This window comes from Ambystoma mexicanum, chromosome 1q (assembly GCF_040938575.1).
Source record: "Ambystoma mexicanum isolate Mex_15411 chromosome 1q, UKY_AmexF1_1, whole genome shotgun sequence".
NCBI classification, from domain to species: Eukaryota; Metazoa; Chordata; class Amphibia; order Caudata; family Ambystomatidae; genus Ambystoma; species Ambystoma mexicanum.
In genome coordinates this window covers 1457126193-1457146211 of record NC_090922.1, presented here as the reverse complement: position 1 = coordinate 1457146211, position 20019 = coordinate 1457126193, and positions in this window count along the sequence as shown.

Sequence of the window (20019 nt, the reverse complement as noted above, 5' to 3'; positions counted from 1 at the left end):
GAACCATAAAAGTATTCTCTGCTACCTTATCCTTCCTATTCGAACTCCTCAGTGATTAAAGAGCGTGTGCTATTGTAATATTACCCATTGTTGATCAATATTATATTCATAAGTGTGCTATTCAGATATTATTTTGTTCATAAAAGTGTGATATATATATATTGTTTAATTCTTCAAATAAACCTTTTAATTTGCAAAACAAACCTACTTCTTGGCTCAGTGAGGTCAGGGGGATTCAAAGAGAGGGGCGTTATATAAGGGTTCATCATCCAGATTTAAGAACTTTGACATAAAAATATATCAATAAGGGCTTCCGTTGGGCATCCCAGAGTAGGCATTGACTTAGTTGGAATGCTGCATTGAAGTCACTTACAGGAAGATGCCACTAAGATATACAAGTAGGTAATGGTCATCTAAGCCATCTCAATTCTAAATGAAAAAGTGGGGAAACCCTGCAGAAGTCGGATTCTGGTGTGGATATACAGACTGTTAAGCAACAAACTACACAATTGTGAAAGATAGGGATCGTTGAAAAGGAGACCCTATGATTTATATACATTGAAACGGGGAATTAATTATTAAGGGGAAGATAAAGGGGAAAATTCAAGGTGTGACCATAATAAAGCAAAGGTGGCTATGATCTGGTTTGTATCCTATCTGGAAATTTCAGCACGTAGGGCACAGGGACACATGCTTTCCTGTTAATAACTCTTAAATGTGTACCTAGTGTATGCCTCCCCAACATAGCTGTTGCTCTTTTCATATTCCTGCTACTAAATGTGCTGTAAAATGTTTCTTTTGTCCTGGGAATGGACAGTTGCCTCTTTGCTCAGTGTGGATATGTTTGCTCTTGCAGTGAAAATCAAAGTTTGATTCTGCCCTCTTAGCTAAAACCAAACGTTGGCAGCCATGACTGGGAGGGACCCCTTGGGGGCAGGTCCTTGAGCAGCTCATGATTTCCTGGGCCCTGGCGGGGTCCACAGAGTTCTAATAAAGAACTAGAACGCCGACATTCCACCAGAAACAGTGTCAACCCTGGGCACCACCACGCTGGTGGAAGAAAATACAGGTAACTACTTTCTGTGGCAGCCTGTGGCTCACTTTCTACCAGCATGGCGTCCAGGACTGTCAACTGAATGACAAACGGTTGCCTCACTTTTTGCAAAGTATGGAATGTCAGCCCTCTAGTTCCTTATTACAACTCTGTGGCGTGAACAATGTAAAGGATTGCTGGCCATTACATAAACAGCAAGATATCCGCATACCCACAATTCTGTGTTAAATATACATGCGCTTAATTTGTCACATAAACCGAAGTACTTTACTTCTTTGTATTACAGGCAATAAAATACAATGGAAAACAACAAAGTTTGTATTAATAAAAAAGGATGTGTTAATGTCAAAGCGACCATATGTTTCCAATGTACTGATATCATTTGGATGTCTTCTTGTGTTAACAACATGGAAGTGCGGACCATTGTCTAGCCGGTGTTTTACTTGCACTGCGAGGGGCAGTGATATCCGGCTTAAAGCCAAATTTTTGGAAGCCTCTGGTGAGGCTGTAACCTTCGTTAAATGAAAATTAGCTGAAGCGAGTTCAGTTCTATTATTGTTAGAGGTGTGGAAGTGAGACTGAAAAACGAACAAAACCATTCAACCTTTAGGTGTTACGAGCGAGTATGTTTCCCCCGGATAATCTTATGTTCTTATTGGGTTAGTCTAGATTTAAGTTAAAATGCATTTTTGGCTCCGTGCTCGATCACGGTTTGACATTTGATACCTCATCTTTTACTTCCGGTAGGTGTGGTTTCCGGTAAAGGGCATCTGTATGTTGTTATTTGAACTACAGCTCTGACTCTGTTATTTATAGAAAGACATGTGGAGGCTTTTTAACGCTACAGTCTTTGTTCTGCAGCTGATATCTTGTGAGGACACCTCTAGGCTGTTACTGGAACTACAGCCGTCACTCTCAGTTTGTTTTAAGGTGAGGACATATCGATGCTGTATAAATAACACACCATTATCATTAAACTACAGTCTATGTTCTCCATGTGATATGGCGTGAGGACACCTGCAGGTTATTTGCTGCAGCCTTTGGTCTTCATGTGTTCTCTTGTGAGCAGGACACCTGTCCCCTATCATTAGAGCTTCATCCTTTGGGTTCCAAGTTATCTCTTTGTTTTCTGTCTGGCAGTGGAATGCATTTACATCCACTACATATTAAGGAAAAGAAACAGTGATCCACGTTGGATGACCGCAGGTGGTTGGGAGGGGGTACTAACTACCTTCTAAGCAGCGCTCAGGTTCCTGCCTTTACATATTTTCCAACATTCTGAGGCAATTTAAATAGAAAAAATTGTGATGTTGCGTGGAGTGTGACGAGAAGAGTGCAGTTAGAACAGTGATGTTCTGTGCTGGAGGAGGTGCTTTTGCAACCACTTCATCGTCTGCAGCTTCAGTGCGCAGCCGCATGGAGTGCGACGAGAAGAGTGCAGTTAGAGCAGTGCTGTTATGTATATTTTTCCTGTTGGCAGTCTCTCCACTCTTGCTCTTACCTGGAGGAGGTGCTTTTGCAACCACTTCATCGTCTGCAGCCTCAGCACCCAGGAGGGAGTGCGACGAGAAGAGTACAGTTAGAGCAGTGCTGTTCTGTACATTTTTCCTGTTGGCAGTCTCCACTCCAGTGGTCGAAGTGAGCGGCAGCGGTTGGGAGCAGTGCTCCTCTACTTTTTAAAATTAAGGTTTACTGTTCCTATACTTTTATTTTAAAAAGGAACAGTTCCGGAATGGTTTGGTTTTAAAATAAAAGTGTAGGAAGACGTTGAAACTTGCACGTTCAGTGCACTACACTGAACGTTACCTTAAAAAGCTCCTGCATGTTTTTGAGGGTTTGTATTGTGTGTGTGAGAGGGCGTGGTGATGGGGTTGTGGGGAGTGGGTTTGGGCCAGCAGGGAACATAGTTCCACTACTTTTTTACGTACACTTCGACCACTGCTACTCTTGCTCTTACCTGGAGGAGGTGCTTTTGCAACCACTTCATCGTCTGCAGCCTCAGCACCCAGGAGGGAGTGCGACGAGCAGAGTGCAGTTAGAGCAGTTGGAGAAGCAGTGAGGTGCTCTGAACTTGCTTATTATGTACAAATTACGCAGTACCAGGCCCAGGTCTTCCAGCGCGTTGTGCGAGATTTGTGCCCTCACCCATCACTCCAACTACAAATGCAGAACAGCATTGTTGCTTTTAACCAAGGGAGTAATCAAAGAAACATTGATCCCTGTGCTGCTGAGAATCTTGCGAGGGTTCTTCTTCCCAATAGAACCCAGCCTGATAACATCCCGCCTTGACCTACACGCTAGGGTCTCTAGTTATTCCATCATCTTGCCATCTAGTGTCTTACTTTCCAACACCTTATTGACTCTACTGTCAGAGTCCCTCTCAAATTCAAAATCGTTGGACATTGTAAACGAGTTACCTTATTTTACTATTTGTCAACAAAAGGCCCATCATACTCATTCATAACCTGTTCAAAAGAACAACAAGCCTAAAATTGTGAAAAACTCTGCTGCAAATAAAAACAATAGGTCACAGAAGTTCTTAAAGAACGTGATACAGGGAAATTCCAGAATTCTGGCTGAGTAGGTAGCAGCTTGAACTCAAAGCTCCTGTCTTCCTGGTTTTTGATATTCAAAGGATACAATGCATACCCCAAAAAAAGATTGATATCCAAGAAACCCTAAGCTGACATGGAACAAACACCCAGCGCCCAAGATATGTATTCTCTACTTCTAAAGGTGGTCCAAGATGTAGGTCAGATGAAATCCTCTTATGCTGACCTGAATGTAAAAGTATCTAACCTGGAAGGAAGAATTGGACAGGTTGAAAAGGAATCAGCGGGCCTCTCAGCAGTGATTGCTGGGAGCTACAGATCTTATAATGATTTATGGAGTGATCTGGGAGATATGAAACTTAAAAATCTGTTTTTGGATTTGAAATCAAGGTTGCATAATCTCAGACTCATGGGTCTACCTGAAAGTTCAAATAGGGATGGTCAGCTGGAGGATATTTTTCATCGAGTGCTGTCCTAGATTTATGGGCAAGATATTATATCAGGTATAGCCAGTAAGATAGCTCAGCAGGTTGAGCGCTCGCTACTGCGATCTGAGCGTGATCTGCAGGGTGCCGGTTCGAATCCCCGGAAGGCGAACTCCGCCTTTCATCCTTCTGAGGTCAATAAATGAGTACCAATTTCGGTTGGGTGATATTGTATGTAAATATGTGCTCTGTAAAGTGCTTTGGATTAAGCCACTATATAAAAAACACATCATTAATCATTATATTTTCAGGAGATCTGGATTACACTTTAAGATCTGGAAAACCAGACAGCACTAAACCAAAACTTCACACGCACCCCTTGAAATACACGTACCCCGCTCGCGCTCACCCTATCGTGTGTAAAACTCCACGCGCACCCCCGGAATACACAAACCCCGCTCACGCCAGGCCAATCGCTTGTAAAATTTCACACGCACCCTCGGAATACACGTACCCCGCTCGCGCTCACCCTATCGTGTGTAAAACTTCACACGCACCCCTCGGAATACACGTACCCTGCTTGCACCAGCTCTATTGCGTGTGAAACACCACGCGCACACCCGGAATACGTGCAGGCAGCCAATCCACCCTCCCCATGCCCCGCAGGCATTCCATCACCCCAGTCCATAGCCCGCAGGCAGCCCATCACCCCTGGGCATGCCCCGCAGGCAGCCCATCACCCCAGTCCATAGCCCGCAGGCTGCCCATAACCCCAGTCCATAGCCCGCAATCAGCACATCAACCCTGGGCATGTCCCGCAGGCAGCCCATCCCCCCGGGCATGCCCGCAGGCAGCCCATCACCCCCAGTCCATAGCCCGCAGGCAGCCCATCACCACTGGGCATGCCCCGCAGGCAGCCCATCACCCCAGTCCATAGCCCGCAGGCAGCCCATATCCCCAGTCCATAGCCCGCAGGCAGCCCATCACCCCTGGGCATGCACCGCAGGCAGCCCACTCCACAGGGGGGACTTTTTCCACGTGTTTTTGCTGGCACGAGGGGGTACGTGTATTCCGAGGGGTGCGTGTGAATTTTTACGTGCGATTGGCCTGGCGCGAGCGGGGTACGTGTATTCCGGGGGTGCACGTGGAGTTTTACACATGATAGGCCTGTCGCGAGCGGGGCACGTGTATTCCGGGGTGCGCATGGAGTTTTACACATGATAGGCCTGGCACGAGCGGGGTACGTGTATTCCGGGGGTGCGCGTGGAGTTTCACACGCCATAGGCCTGGCACGAGCGGGGTACGTGTATTCCGAGGGGTGCACGGGGAGTTTTAGATGCGATTTCGCTGCCGCGAGCGGGGTACGTTTATTCCAAGGCGTGTGCGGGGAGTTTTACACACTTTTTCGTGGTTGGGGGGCTGTATGCTGGTTCACTGGCCTTTGCGCCATGTACTGCATTTGTGCGATGTTTTTGGCGCACGGGGCGGGGTTGGGGGCGTAACTGGCGCTGGTGCAGGGTCGCTGTGCCACTCTGCGCCACGGCTGCTTATGGATGTATAAATCCATGAATACGCTGTGCACCTAAATGGGTTTTGGTGCACACGGCGTCACTTGTGCGCCGAATTCTATGAATTACCCCCTAAAAAGTCTCTTGGAGCACTTTAAATTCAATGCATGCTCTCCTCTAATCTGTGCAAACTCCTTTAATCAAAGTGGGCATCATTAAAGCTTTCCAGCACGTCAGCAAGGGGCCGTCTACTCTATATGCGCTCTGTGTATAAAGCACGCTTCGCTGGTGAGCTCCGTATGACTTGACTTGGGCTGAGACCCAGATAGGGACACTCACATTTCCACTTCAACTGATTTTTTGCGAAGCGCTCTGCTGGAAAATTCCAGACTCTAGAGACTCCAGATTCCAGATAGATCCAGAGACCAGACTCTAGAACCAAGCTCTAGAACCTGAAGCAGGGGCCCAACCCAAAAGCTGAACTCTTCTCAGCAGGCCTGTAGGATCTAGCAACCTAACCAAACATTCAACAGCCGGGCCGTGCTGTTTGCTTCTGGCTAGAACCCTGTGCCAGAACCAGATCCAGACCCAGAAAGCTGAGCCGTATCCAGAACCTGCTTGATCCAGTTTAAGAGGCCCAGACCAGACCGCCGTGCTGCACTGATCGCAGACCAGAGTGCCTGACCTGTCCGGTGGTGAGAGAGTGCAGTCCAATCCCCTTGACTAGATCTTTGACGAGACCCATTCCAGTCCATAGCTAGGAGTGAGTATCTAGTCTAGAACTGTACAGAACCAATATCTTAGTCTAAAGTAATCTTATCCCATCCATTTCAACCTGTCCAGAACTGCATTTAGAATTTTGTGTCCATCCTGTGATTTCAAATCTGCAAAAGCACTATCTGTCATTCTGAAATCTTGACTTTATTTCTGAAAATCTACCTTCACAAAAACGTCCGTATCCTATAGTTTTTCCGTAATCGCGATTTACACATGTGGAAAAAGTGCCGCGAATTGCAATTTGGCTCAATTTCACCACATGTTAAAATAGCTGTCTCATGCTTTCCACTGCTGAAATTCGTTTCCAACCTGATAATCTCTCATGAATCATTGCTAGTGTTGACCTGAACCAATCTAAAGTAAATATTACCTATCCCGAATCTTCTTTAGTGAATTAAAATCATTTTAGCATATTTTTCCCATTCATTGCAACCACATTTTAAAGCATTTTGCCTGTTTTAAAATCATACCGGTTTTCTCTAAGCTTGCTGGGGGGAACTGGAATTGAACTGCATTATCGATTGTATGCTTGAAACCTGTGTACCCTCATTTCCATCTCTTCATACCGTGTAGGGGGGGAGTGAGTTGTCACAAGGGAAAAAGTGATCAGAATATCTCTTGTTGAAGCCATATCAAGTTATTTATTTGTTGCATTCTTTCCTACTATTGCATTTCCTTGAACCATAAAAGTATTCTCTGCTACCTTATCCTTCCTATTCCAACTCCTCAGTGATTAAAGAGCGTGTGCTATTGTAATATTACCCATTGTTGATCACTATTATATTCATAAGTGTGCTATTCAGATATTATTTTGTTCATAAAAGTGTGATATATATATATTGTTTAATTCTTCAAATAAACCTTTTAATTTGCAAAACAAACCTACTTCTTGGCTCAGTGAGGTCAGGGGGATTCAAAGAGAGGGGCGTAATATAAGGGTTCATCATCCAGATTTAATAACTTTGACATAAAAATATATCAATAAGGGCTTCCGTTGGGCATCCCAGAGTAGGCATTGACTTAGTTGGAATGCTGCATTGAAGTCACTTACAGGAAGATGCCACTAAGATATACAAGTAGGTAATGGTCATCTAAGCCATCTCAATTCTAAATGGAAAAGTGGGGAAACCCTGCAGAAGTCGGATTCTGGTGTGGATATACAGACTGTTAAGCAACAAACTACACAATTGTGAAAGATAGGGATCGTTGAAAAGGAGACCCTATGATTTATATACATTGAAACGGGGAATTAATTATTAAGGGGAAGAAAAAGGGGAAAATTCAAGGTGTGACCATAATAAAGCAAAGGTGGCTATGATCTGGTTTTTATCCTATCTGGAAATTTCAGCACGTAGGGCACAGGTACACATGCTTTCCTGTTAATAACTCTTAAATGTGTACCTAGTGTATGCCTCCCCAACATAGCTGTTGCTCTTTTCATATTCCTGCTACTAAATGTGCTGTAAAATGTTTCTTTTGTCCTGGGAATGGACAGTTGCCTCTTTGCTCAGTGTGGATATGTTTGCTCTTGCAGTGAAAATCAAAGTTTGATTCTGCCCTCTTAGCTAAAACCAAACGTTGGCAGCCATGACTGGGAGGGACCCCTTGGGGGCAGGTCCTTGAGCAGCTCATGATTTCCTGGGCCCTGGCGGGGTCCACAGAGTTCTAATAAAGAACTAGAACGCCGACTTTCCACCAGAAACAGTGTCAACCCTGGGCACCACCACGCTGGTGGAAGAAAATACAGGTAACTACTTTCTGTGGCAGCCTGTGGCTCACTTTCTACCAGCATGGCGTCCAGGACTGTCAACTGAATGACAAACGGTTGCCTCACTTTTTGCAAAGTATGGAATGTCAGCCCTCTAGTTCCTTATTACAACTCTGTGGCGTGAACAATGTAAAGGATTGCTGGCCATTACATAAAAGCAAGATATCCGCATACCCACAATTCCGTGTTAAATATACATGCGCTTAATTTGTCACATAAACCGAAGTACTTTACTTCTTTCTATTACAGGCAATAAAATACAATGGAAAACAACAAAGTTTGTATTAATAAAAAAGGATGTGTTAATGTCAAAGCTACCATATGTTTCCGATGTACTGATATCATTTGGATGTCTTCTTGTGTCAACTACATCCAAATGTGGACCGTTATCTAGCCGGTGTTTTACTTGCACTTCGTGGGGCAGTGATATCCGGCTTAAAGCCAAATTTTTGGAAGCCTCTGGTGAGGCTGTAACCTTCGTTAAATGAAAATTAGCTGAAGCGAGTTCAGTTCTATTATTGTTAGAGGTGTGGAAGTGAGACTGAAAAACGAACATAACCATTCAACCTTTAGGTGTTACGAGCGAGTATGTTTCCCCCGGATAATCTTATGTTCTTATTGGGTTAGTCTAGATTTAAGTTAAAATGCATTTTTGGCTCCGTGCTCGATCACGGTTTGACATTTGATACCTCATCTTTTACTTCCGTTAGGTGTGGTTTCCGGTAAAGCCCATCTGTATGTTGTTATTTGAACTACAGCTCTGACTCTCAGTGTTATTTATAGAAAGACACGTGGAGGCTTTTTAACGCTACAGTCTTTGTTCTGCAGCTGATATCTTGTGAGGACACCTCTAGGCTGTTACTGGAACTACAGCCGTCACTCTCAGTTTGTTTTAAGGTGAGGACATATCGATGCTGTATAAATAACACACCATTATCATTAAACTACAGTCTATGTTCTCCATGTGATATGGCGTGAGGACACCTGCAGGTTGTTATTTGCTGCAGCCTTTGGTCTTCATGTGTTCTCTTGTGAGCAGGACACCTGTCCCCTATCATTAGAGCTTCATCCTTTGGGTTCCAAGTTATCTCTTTGTTTTCTGTCTGGCAGTGGAATGCATTTACATCCACTACATATTAAGGAAAAGAAACAGTGATCCACGTTGGATGACCGCAGGTGGTTGGGAGGGGGTACTAACTACCTTCTAAGCAGCGCTCAGGTTCCTGCCTTTACATATTTTCCAACATTCTGAGGCAATTTAAATAGAAAAAATTGTGATGTTGCGTGGAGTGTGACGAGAAGAGTGCAGTTAGAACAGTGATGTTCTGTGCTGGAGGAGGTGCTTTTGCAACCACTTCATCGTCTGCAGCTTCAGTGCGCAGCCGCATGGAGTGCGACGAGAAGAGTGCAGTTAGAGCAGTGCTGTTATGTATATTTTTCCTGTTGGCAGCCTCTCCACTCTTGCTCTTACCTGGAGGAGGTGCTTTTGCAACCACTTCATCGTCTGCAGCCTCAGCACCCAGGAGGGAGTGCGACGAGAAGAGTACAGTTAGAGCAGTGCTGTTCTGTACATTTTTCTGTTGGCAATCTCCACTCCAGTGGTCGAAGTGACCGGCAGCGGTTGGGAGCAGTGCTCCTCTACTTTTTAAAATTAAGGTTTACTGTTCCTATACTTTTATTTTAAAAAGGAACTGTTCCGGAATGGTTTGGTTTTAAAATAAAAGTGTAGGAAGACGTTGAAACTTGCACGTTCAGTGCACTACACTGAACGTTACCTTAACAAGCTCCTGCATGTGTTTGAGGGTTTGTATTGTGTGTGAGAGGGGGCGTGGTGATGGGGTTGTGGGGAGTGGGTTTGGGCCAGCAGGGAACATAGTTCCACTACTTTTTTACGTACACTTCGACCACTGCTACTCTTGCTCTTACCTGGAGGAGGTGCTTTTGCAACCACTTCATCGTCTGCAGCCTCAGCACCCAGGAGGGAGTGCGACGAGCAGAGTGCAGTTAGAGCAGTTGGAGAAGCAGTGAGGTGCTCTGAACTTGCTTATTATGTACAAATTACGCAGTACCAGGCCCAGGTCCTCCAGCGCGTTGTGCGAGATTTGTGCCCTCACCCATCACTCCAACTACAAATGCAGAACAGCATTGTTGCTTTTAACCAAGGGAGTAATCAAAGAAACATTGATCCCTGTGCTGCTGAGAATCTTGCGAGGGTTCTTCTTCCCAATAGAACCCAGCCTGATAACATCCCGCCTTGACCTACACTCTAGGGTCTCTAGTTATTCCATCATCTTGCCATCTAGTGTCTTACTTTCCAACACCTTATTGACTCTACTGTCAGAGTCCCTCTCAAATTCAAAATCGTTGGACATTGTAAACGAGTTACCTTATTTTACTATTTGTCAACAAAAGGCCCATCATACTCATTCATAACCTGTTCAAAAGAACAACAAGCCTAAAATTGTGAAAAACTCTGCTGCAAATAAAAACAATAGGTCACAGAAGTTCTTAAAGAACGTGATACAGGGAAATTCCAGAATTCTGGCTGAGTAGGTAGCAGCTTGAACTCAAAGCTCCTGTCTTCCTGGTTTTTGATATTCAAAGGATACAATGCATACCCCAAAAAAAGATTGATATCCAAGAAACCCTAAGCTGACATGGAACAAACACCCAGCGCCCAAGATATGTATTCTCTACTTCTGAAGGTGGTCCAAGATGTAGGTCAGATGAAATCCTCTTATGCTGACCTGAATGTAAAAGTATCTAACCTGGAAGGAAGAATTGGACAGGTTGAAAAGGAATCAGCGGGCCTCTCAGCAGTGATTGCTGGGAGCTACAGATCTTATAATGATTTATGGAGTGATCTGGGAGATATGAAACTTAAAAATCTGTTTTTGGATTTGAAATCAAGGATGCATAATCTCAGACTCATGGGTCTACCTGAAAGTTCAAATAGGGATGGTCAGCTGGAGGATATTTTTCATCGAGTGCTGTCTGAGATTTAGGGGCAAGATATTATATCAGGTATAGCCAGTAAGATAGCTCAGCAGGTTGAGCGCTCGCTGCTGCGATCTGAGCGTGATCTGCAGGGTGCCGGTTCGAATCCCCGGAAGGCGAACTCCGCCTTTCATCCTTCTGAGGTCAATAAATGAGTTCCAATTTCGGTTGGGTGATATTGTATGTAAATATGTGCTCTGTACAGTGCTTTGGATTAAGCCACTATATAAAAAACACATCATTAATCATTATATTTTCAGGAGATCTGGATTACACTTTAGCACTAAACCAAAACTTCACACGCACCCCTTGAAATACACGTTCCCCATCGCTTGTAAAACTCCACGCGCACCCCCGGAATACACGTACCCCGCTCGCGCTCACCCTATCGTGTGTAAAACTTCACACGCACCCCTCGGAATACACGTACCCTGCTTGCACCAGCTCTATCGCGTGTGAAACACCACGCGCACACCCGGAATACGTGCAGGCAGCCAATCCACCCTCCCCATGCCCCGCAGGCATTCCATCACCCCAGTCCATAGCCCGCAGGCAGCCCATCACCCCAGTCCATAGCCCGCAGGCTGCCCATAACCCCAGTCCATAGCCCGCAATCAGCACATCAACCCTGGGCATGTCCCGCAGGCAGCCCATCCCCCCGGGCATGCCCGCAGGCAGCCCATCACCCCTGGGCATTCCCCGCAGGCAGCCCATCATCCCAGTCCATAGCCCGCAGGCAGCCCATCACCCCCAGTCCATAGCCCGCAGGCAGCCCATCACCACTGGGCATGCCCCGCAGGCAGCCCATCACCCCAGTCCATAGCCCGCAGGCAGCCCATATCCCCAGTCCATAGCCCGCAGGCAGCCCATCACCCCTGGGCATGCACCGCAGGCAGCCCATCATCCCAGTCCATAGCCCGCAGGCAGCCCATCACCCCCAGTCCATAGCCCGCAGGCAGCCCATCACCACTGGGCATGCCCCGCAGGCAGCCCATCACCCCAGTCCATAGCCCGCAGGCAGCCCATATCCCCAGTCCATAGCCCGCAGGCAGCCCATCACCCCTGGGCATGCACCGCAGGCAGCCCACTCCACAGGGGGGACTTTTTCCACGTGTTTTTGCTGGCACGAGGGGGTACGTGTATTCTGAGGGGTGCGTGTGAATTTTTACGTGCGATTGGCCTGGCGCGAGCGGGGTACATGTATTCCGGGGGTGCACGTGGAGTTTTACACGTGATAGGCCTGTTGCGAGCGGGGTACGTGTATTCCGGGGTGCGCATGGAGTTTTACACGTGATAGGCCTGGCACGAGCGGGGTACGTGTATTCCGGGGGTGCGTGTGGCATTTCACACGCCATAGGCCTGGCACGAGCGGGGTACGTGTATTCCGAGGGGTGCGCGGGGAGTTTTAGATGCGATTTCGCTGCCGCGAGCGGGGTACGTTTATTCCAAGGCGTGTGCGGGGAGTTTTACACACTTTTTCGTGGTTGGGGGGCTGTATGCTGGTTCACTGGCTTTTGCGCCATGTACTGCATTTGTGCGATGTTTTTGGCGCACGGGGCGGGGTGGGGGCGTAACTGGCGCTGGTGCAGGGTCGCTGTGCCACTCTGTGCCACGGCTGCTTATGGATGTATAAATCCATGAATATGCTGTGCACCTAAATGGGTTTTGGTGCACACGGCGTCACTTGTGCGCCGAATTCTATGAATTACCCCCTAAAAAGTCTCTTGGAGCACTTTAAATTCAATGCATGCTCTCCTGTAATCTGTGCAAACTCCTTTAATCAAAGTGGGCATCATTAAAGCTTTCCGGCACGTCAGCAAGGGGCCGTCTACTCTATATGCGCTCTGTGTATAAAGCACGCTTCGCTGGTGAGCTCCGAACGACTTGACTTGGGCTGTCAGCGTCCACTACATTGCTTGGTAATATGTGCCGGATTGACCACTAAAGGGTATTTTTCCTCGCCCGAACAGCGTATTGAGCGTAACCCGTTATGTCATCCGGATACGGTCTACTCATGATGCGCTCATATCATTCCTGCTCCACTGGTAGACTATTGTCCCCTGCGGTGCTATTACAATGTTCACAGGAATAGACAGTAATGGGCATTGGTACTCGCCCTTACAGCAAAACTGAAATTCCTGAAAGATTGTAAATCATGTACAAATGCATATAGTTATGCTCGGCCGGCTTACCTGAAATGCTTTAGACCCCTGTGTTACCACGGGATCCGAACTGCACCGCCGCCATTAGGTTTCTGCTTAATGTAAGGGATGGCAGCGGTGAAGTCATGCGCATGCGCGTGGTGCCATACGTTGCTAGATAAAAGCTGGCGTTGCCATGTTGGCAGAGGCAATGCTGGCAGAATTGGCTCTGCCAATGGTGTCTAGTTTCAATTCGTAAGCATGTCATGTGCAAGCTATTGGAGATTGGAGAGGGTCATTTCTGGGTTTATAAGGGATCTGGGGTGAGAAAAACCCTTCGCGGATAAATTCAAGGTTTGCTTGGGTATGTACTGCGGGTTCATGTTTTTTAATAGATCTTGGGATGTAGGGCCAGATTGAGCATGTAAGTGAGGCTGGGGAACGGTGCAGAAAGGATTCTTGTGCATGTCTGTGCTGGGTGTGGGGACTCCTTGTCCGACCTCCTGCCTGTTGGTCGGGCATGCAGGGGATTGGCTGGGGGTTCTCCGCGGTCGGTATTGGTGCGGGTGAGGCTTGGTGTTGACTTGGGTGCCCGGGGTTTGGGTGGCAGATGTGCCTAATGGGGTCCTGGGCTGTGGGTGTTTGCTTGTGGCGGCCGGACCTCAGGTCTGCTTGCTCCTGGGCAAAAAGTGTAATCAACACTGTTAAGCCAAAGACCAAACCAAGATTTTATTGGCTTATATCAAGACATCAGCAAAGACCCCCAACACACCCAACAACTCAGGCTTAACTGCCAAAGCTCAAGGAATAACATAACATGGCATTCTATATTCTAGAATGAGCCTACATCATATGCTAATGCTGCAAACGCAGCTATTATGACATCTTCTCACAGCATAACATAACTTATACACAACCCCCCCTTATATAAAAAAAAATGTTTTAAAGATCAAACTTTACACAGAATTACTAGAACCACTAATATCTTTTACTTTTGCAACTCTAGATACATTCCAGACCTGTCCACTTTCCAACCTTACAGCATTTTCGAAAACTTGGACAACTCTGACAGGATCAGAATAAAGAGGCTCTCCTTTCTTTGACACAACAGGTCTCCTTATTCTAATAAAATCTCCTACTTCAACGACAGTTCTCATCCTTGGATGCTTTTCGTTGATTTTTTTAACCCACTTGTCCTTGCGAGCATCCATTCTTTTCCTTACATCATCCACTAAAACATCGGCCTCTCTTGCTCTTCCTAATCAAGCTGGTGACACTACCGTGTTCGCCCTCTGACCCCTCATAAGTTCAAAAGGACTCACACATCGTTTCAGAATTAGGGGCCATCTGCAATGCATACAACCATTCTCTCACAGTCACTTTCCTGTCTAAACCACATGCATTTGCTCCTCTGACTGCCTCCATGATACAGCGATTGACTCTTTCAACCATACCATTCCCTTGTGGATGATATAATGGAGTTCTTTTGTGCCCAATCCCACATTTGACCAGATACTCTTTAAACAAACATCCTGTAAATTTCGGACCATTATCCGTTAGAATACATCTAGGTAGACCTTCCCTCTCAAATACTCCTTCCAAAAATTCTATGATTTGTTGACATGTTACATCTATTAAAATTTTAAATTCTGACCACCTGGAAAATGTATCCACCAGAACAAGAACAAATCTTCCTCGCCCCATAACCATGTCAACAGGGCCCAAAATACCTATTGCCAAATCCTGCCTCACGCCCTTTGGCACACTCTTCTTCCCCATCGGCTGAGATACAGCCAACAAATTCTTCTCTGATTTGATACAATCAGCACATGTTCCAATTAATCTCTCAATTTCACGACCAATCCCTGGCCACCAATAATCTGCTTTTACCACTCCTTTGGTCTTGTATACACCAATATGTCCTTGATGTGCAGATCTTATCAACCTTTTCCTCAGACATCCAGGAACGACCAGTTTATCCTATCGATACAACAGTCCATCCTTCACAGACAACTCGTTTCTCACCTCCCACAGTGATCTTTCCCCCCCAGATAAAAGCCTCTTTTCTGGCCATTCCTCTCTCACAAAAGAAATAACACGTTTCCACATATCATCAGACTCCAATACATGAGTCCATTCTTGTTTTTGTATAATGCCTTCCATAGTTGCAAAAACCATATTGCCCTCCTCAATTACTTCTTTACCTTTATCACTTTTGACATCTTCCATTTTTACTCTAGAGGCATGATCTGCCTGCACATTGTCTTTACCAGCAACAACCTCTATGGTAAACTTATGACATTGCAGTCTTGTCACCCAGCAGGCAACTCTTCTCGAAACCTTGTCAAGGCCTTTGCTCTCAAATATAGCCTTAAGTGGCTTATGATCAGTCCTTAGAATAAAGTCCTGACCCCACAAAAAAATGTTTAATTTCTCTATGCCCCAATGGCACGCCAATGCTTCTTTTTCCAGAACAGAATAGTTGAGTTCTGCACCCTTCAACATGCGAGAGGCATGCATCACAACTTGCTCTGTGCCATGAACATCCGGTTGTAGCATCACAACCCCTATACCAGTGTCACTAGCATCAACTGAGAGAATAGTCCTCTTCCTTGTATCGTACATCGCTGAAGACTTTGTCATGTCAATTTTTCTTTTCATTTCTTCAAATTCACTCTCACATTCCTTATTCCAATCGAATTCCACACCTTTTCTCAACAATGCCCTCAGATTGGTCACGCTATTGGCATAATTTTCAATAAAGCGATGGTAAAACTCAATGGTTCACAGAAATGATCTCAATTCCACTTTATTTCTCGGAGACTGCATTTTCACAATAACATCCACCTAATCTCTTTTTGGCCTAAGTCCTTGCTCTGATATTTCATGATCTAAGTATTCTACAACACGAGTCATAAAAACACATTTCTCACCTCTTAAGGTTATACCTCTTCCTTTGAAAATTTCCAAAACCATATCCACTCTTTCTCTCAATTCTTCCTCACTGATTCCACATATGAGGACATCATCTTGGAAACACCATACTCCACTTACATCTCTCAACAATTTGTCCATAACTTTCTGAAACACTGAGGATGCAGATGTCAAACCAAAAGGCATACGCCAAAATTGGTAAACACCCATATATGTGATAAAGGCCGTTAATTTCCGGGACTCAACATCCAGATTTATCTGATGATAGGCACTTGCCATGTCAAGCTTTGCAAAAAAATGTGCATGACCAATCCTACTCAAAAGTTCTCCCATATTGGGTAGAGGATGTCAGTCAGTGACAACACACCGATTAAGTTCCCTCAAATCTATGCAGACTCTCAAATCTCCATTTCCTTTTTTCACTACCACCACAGGAGAAATCCATTCCACAGCCCTAGCAGGTTCAATAATGCCTTCGTTCTCCAGTTTCACTAATTCTTTACGTACAGCCATTCGCAAGGACAACGGTAACGGTCTCAATTTAGCAGCAACAGGTTTACTACCCTCCTTCAGTACAATTTTATGGACAATTCCCTTGAGACATCCTATACCATCATTGAAAATATTTGGATATCTTTCTATCACCTCATAACCTTTGACAGTGTCTTTATTGGTTTCGGGCAGCTTGGCTACATTAAGAACTTGCTCTTTGCTATTAGGGTCTAATTTAATACACAGCCCCCTGTCAGGGATCTTGACCCACGTTTGAGTTATTAAGCTGCAACATTTGGTACTGTGGGCTTAGAAAATCCAAGATTGCCGAAAAGCCCACATTTGCGCCAGAATCCAGGAAAACCGCGCGGTTTTGCGCACATCAAAATGGTCGCCTGACCTGCCACCCACCAGTGCAAGCGTGCTGGGCCAGAAGTGCCATGAGTGAAATGTGGTGCCAAAGGAAAAACAGCAGTGCCTGTTAGCTCAAGAGCACTTTAAAATCACCTTTGTTTCTCTGAATGCAAGCTCAAAATGCCCATTTCAAACATTGCAAGATATCCAAAAATCTCACTGAACACCAGCAGACATTTGGCAGAATGAAGTCTTGTGTGCATACAAAATCTGGGAAAAGAAAGAGTCTAAAATAAGGTTCATAACAAAACTGGCTGAACTGTGGATGTCAGCAGCTGAAGTGAAATTGGACTTAAAACCCTTAAAATCTAAATGTTTAAAATAAATGAGTGACCTACTGTTGAGTGTCACATAGTTTGTAACTGTTGAAATGTCACAGTTTTGAACTTAGAATCAGCGTTCTAGCTGCATGTGTAAAAATGGTCAGTTTGATTTGAATGTAGAAAACTGGGAACCAAAGTGACATTTAGCTGAAGCCTGGCTTAAAGAGATTGAATTCTGCCTGACAACTACCCCCGACAGGAGTTGAAACTTGATCAGCAGCTGTGTTCCCAGGCCTGGCTGCATCCTGCAGCCCCTGCCAAAAGGAGATGACACCTCTCTGATTGAATTAGGGGAGTGGCACCTGGGGACTGCAGGAAACAGAACAATGCACTGTCCTGGGCCCAGGCAAATGTTATATTAGGGGGGGTCGTAAAATAGCTTCCTCTTGGGAGAAACTGGGGGCAGCAGTGCCTCTGTGAGCAAGCTGAGTTGGGGGAATTGGACAAACTAGAAATTCCACCATGTGCTTTGGAAAACCACACCCCTCTGCACCAGGGCATAATTTTAAAAAAGATGGATAATTCATAGTGCAGACTTGTCAAAATTATATAAATAATATCATCATTCTTGTGATTTTTCTGTGCACATTTTAAGAGGTGTTAGGACTCTGTACCATGTTCTGCGGCAAAACCCCATGAATTATGGAGATTGCAGACACAGGGTTTAAACCAGACAAATGAAAATTTACCGGAATATGTGTAGAGAGGCCGGGTACATTTGTGTAATTTTTGGTAAAAGTCCAATATTGGTAAACCAACTAAAAACAAAAATAAGTTGTCATTTTTGAATGCAAGCTCTTAGGAAGATCAGAGTTGAACAAGCATGGACCATAAGTAATCTGTAATATGTACATGTAATGTCAAACAAGTGTGTATCTGGGAAATATGTGTAATTATGAAAATGATTTTCTAAGGTAAAAGCAAATAGATTGTAAATGGCTGACATCACTCTGACACACTATCCTTTCTCAAATCAGGGACCAAAGAATCCTTTGACCTATCAAATCATGAGAGGGTTGGGCATGCAGAATTAGCCGACCCACCCACTTTCAAATCACATAAAAGGAGACTGTGCAGGACAGGCAGGGACATTCACTTCCCACTTCAAGCTGATTTCTTGCGGAGCGCTTTGCCAGAAGACACCAGATCCAGCACTTAGACTTCAAATCCAGACAGAGACCAGAACTTAGAACTCAGACTCCAGAACTTGAAGCAGAGAGAGGCCTGATCCCTAAGCTGAATTCTTCAGCAGGCCTCCAAATCTTTTGCAACCGGATTCAAATAGCCGGGCTGAACTGTTTGATTCTGGCCTAGAATCCTGTGCCAGAAACACCCAGAAAGCAGAGCTGTATCCAGAACCAGAGACCAGACCGCTGTGAAGTGCCGATAGCAGACCAGAGATCCAGAACCGCAGACCAGACCGCTGTTTCCAGAGAGACCCAGACCAGATCGATGTGAGCAGAACCGGTACTAAAGACCGTCCGTGGCGAGAGAACCGCAGTCAACCTGACCAGACACTGACGGTCTATTTCAAATTTATAGTGTGAGTACTCAGCCAGAACTGTGCAAAACCAATCTCTTAGTGTAAAATAATCTAATTCAATCCAATTTAACCTGTCCAGAACTGCATCATAGAATTGTGTGTCCATCCTGTTGATCCAAAACCTTCCACAGCGCATCTGTCATTCTGAAACTGTAATTTCATTTCTGGAAATCTACCTTCACTAAATCGTCCGTATCTCTTGAACCGTTTGTGATAGAAGCGAGATTTAACTTTCATACTACTCCGTATACTTTTTCCGTAATCATGCTTGACGCACTCGGGAAAAGTGCCGCGATTTGACATTTTGCTTAATTTCAACCACGTGTAAAAATATCTGTCTCTTGCTTCCATTACTGAATTCCGTTTTCAACCTGATAACCATCCCTGAATCATTGATAGGGCTGACCTGATCTGATTTAGAGTATCTCTCACTCACCCTGAACCTCTAGAGGGAATTAAAAGCATTCTTAGCATATTTTTCACTTCATTGCAACCATATTAAAGTATATTGCCTGGGTGTTAAAACCATCCCTGTTTCTCTAAGCTTGCTAGGGGGGAACTGAAATTCGTATTGTACTGTGATTGTATTCCTGAAGACTGTGTGTGTTACTTCCATCTCCTTACATTGCAAAGGGGGGGAGTGAATTGTCAAAGAAAAAGTGATCAGATTATCTTTTGTTGAAATCATATCAAGTTTATTCCTGTGCTGCATTTTTCCATCATTGCATTGTCCTTGAAGCCATAAAAGCATTCTCAGCTACTTTATCCTCTCTATATCAACTCCTAAGCAATTAAAAAAAGTGTACCACTGTAACATTATCCATTGTTGATCACTATCATCTTCACAAGTGTGCTATCAATTATCAATTTATTTATAAAAGTGTGATATATAGCTATTGTTAATTTTTCAAATAAACCTTTTAATTTTCAAAACAAACCTACTTCTTGGCTCAGTGGGGCCAGGGGGATTCTAAGAGAAGGGTGTTATATAAGGGTTGTCATCCAGAGTAAACGAACTGGACATAAAAATATATCAATAAGGGTTTCCATCAGCATCCCAGACTAGGCATTGACTTAGATGTAGTGTTGAA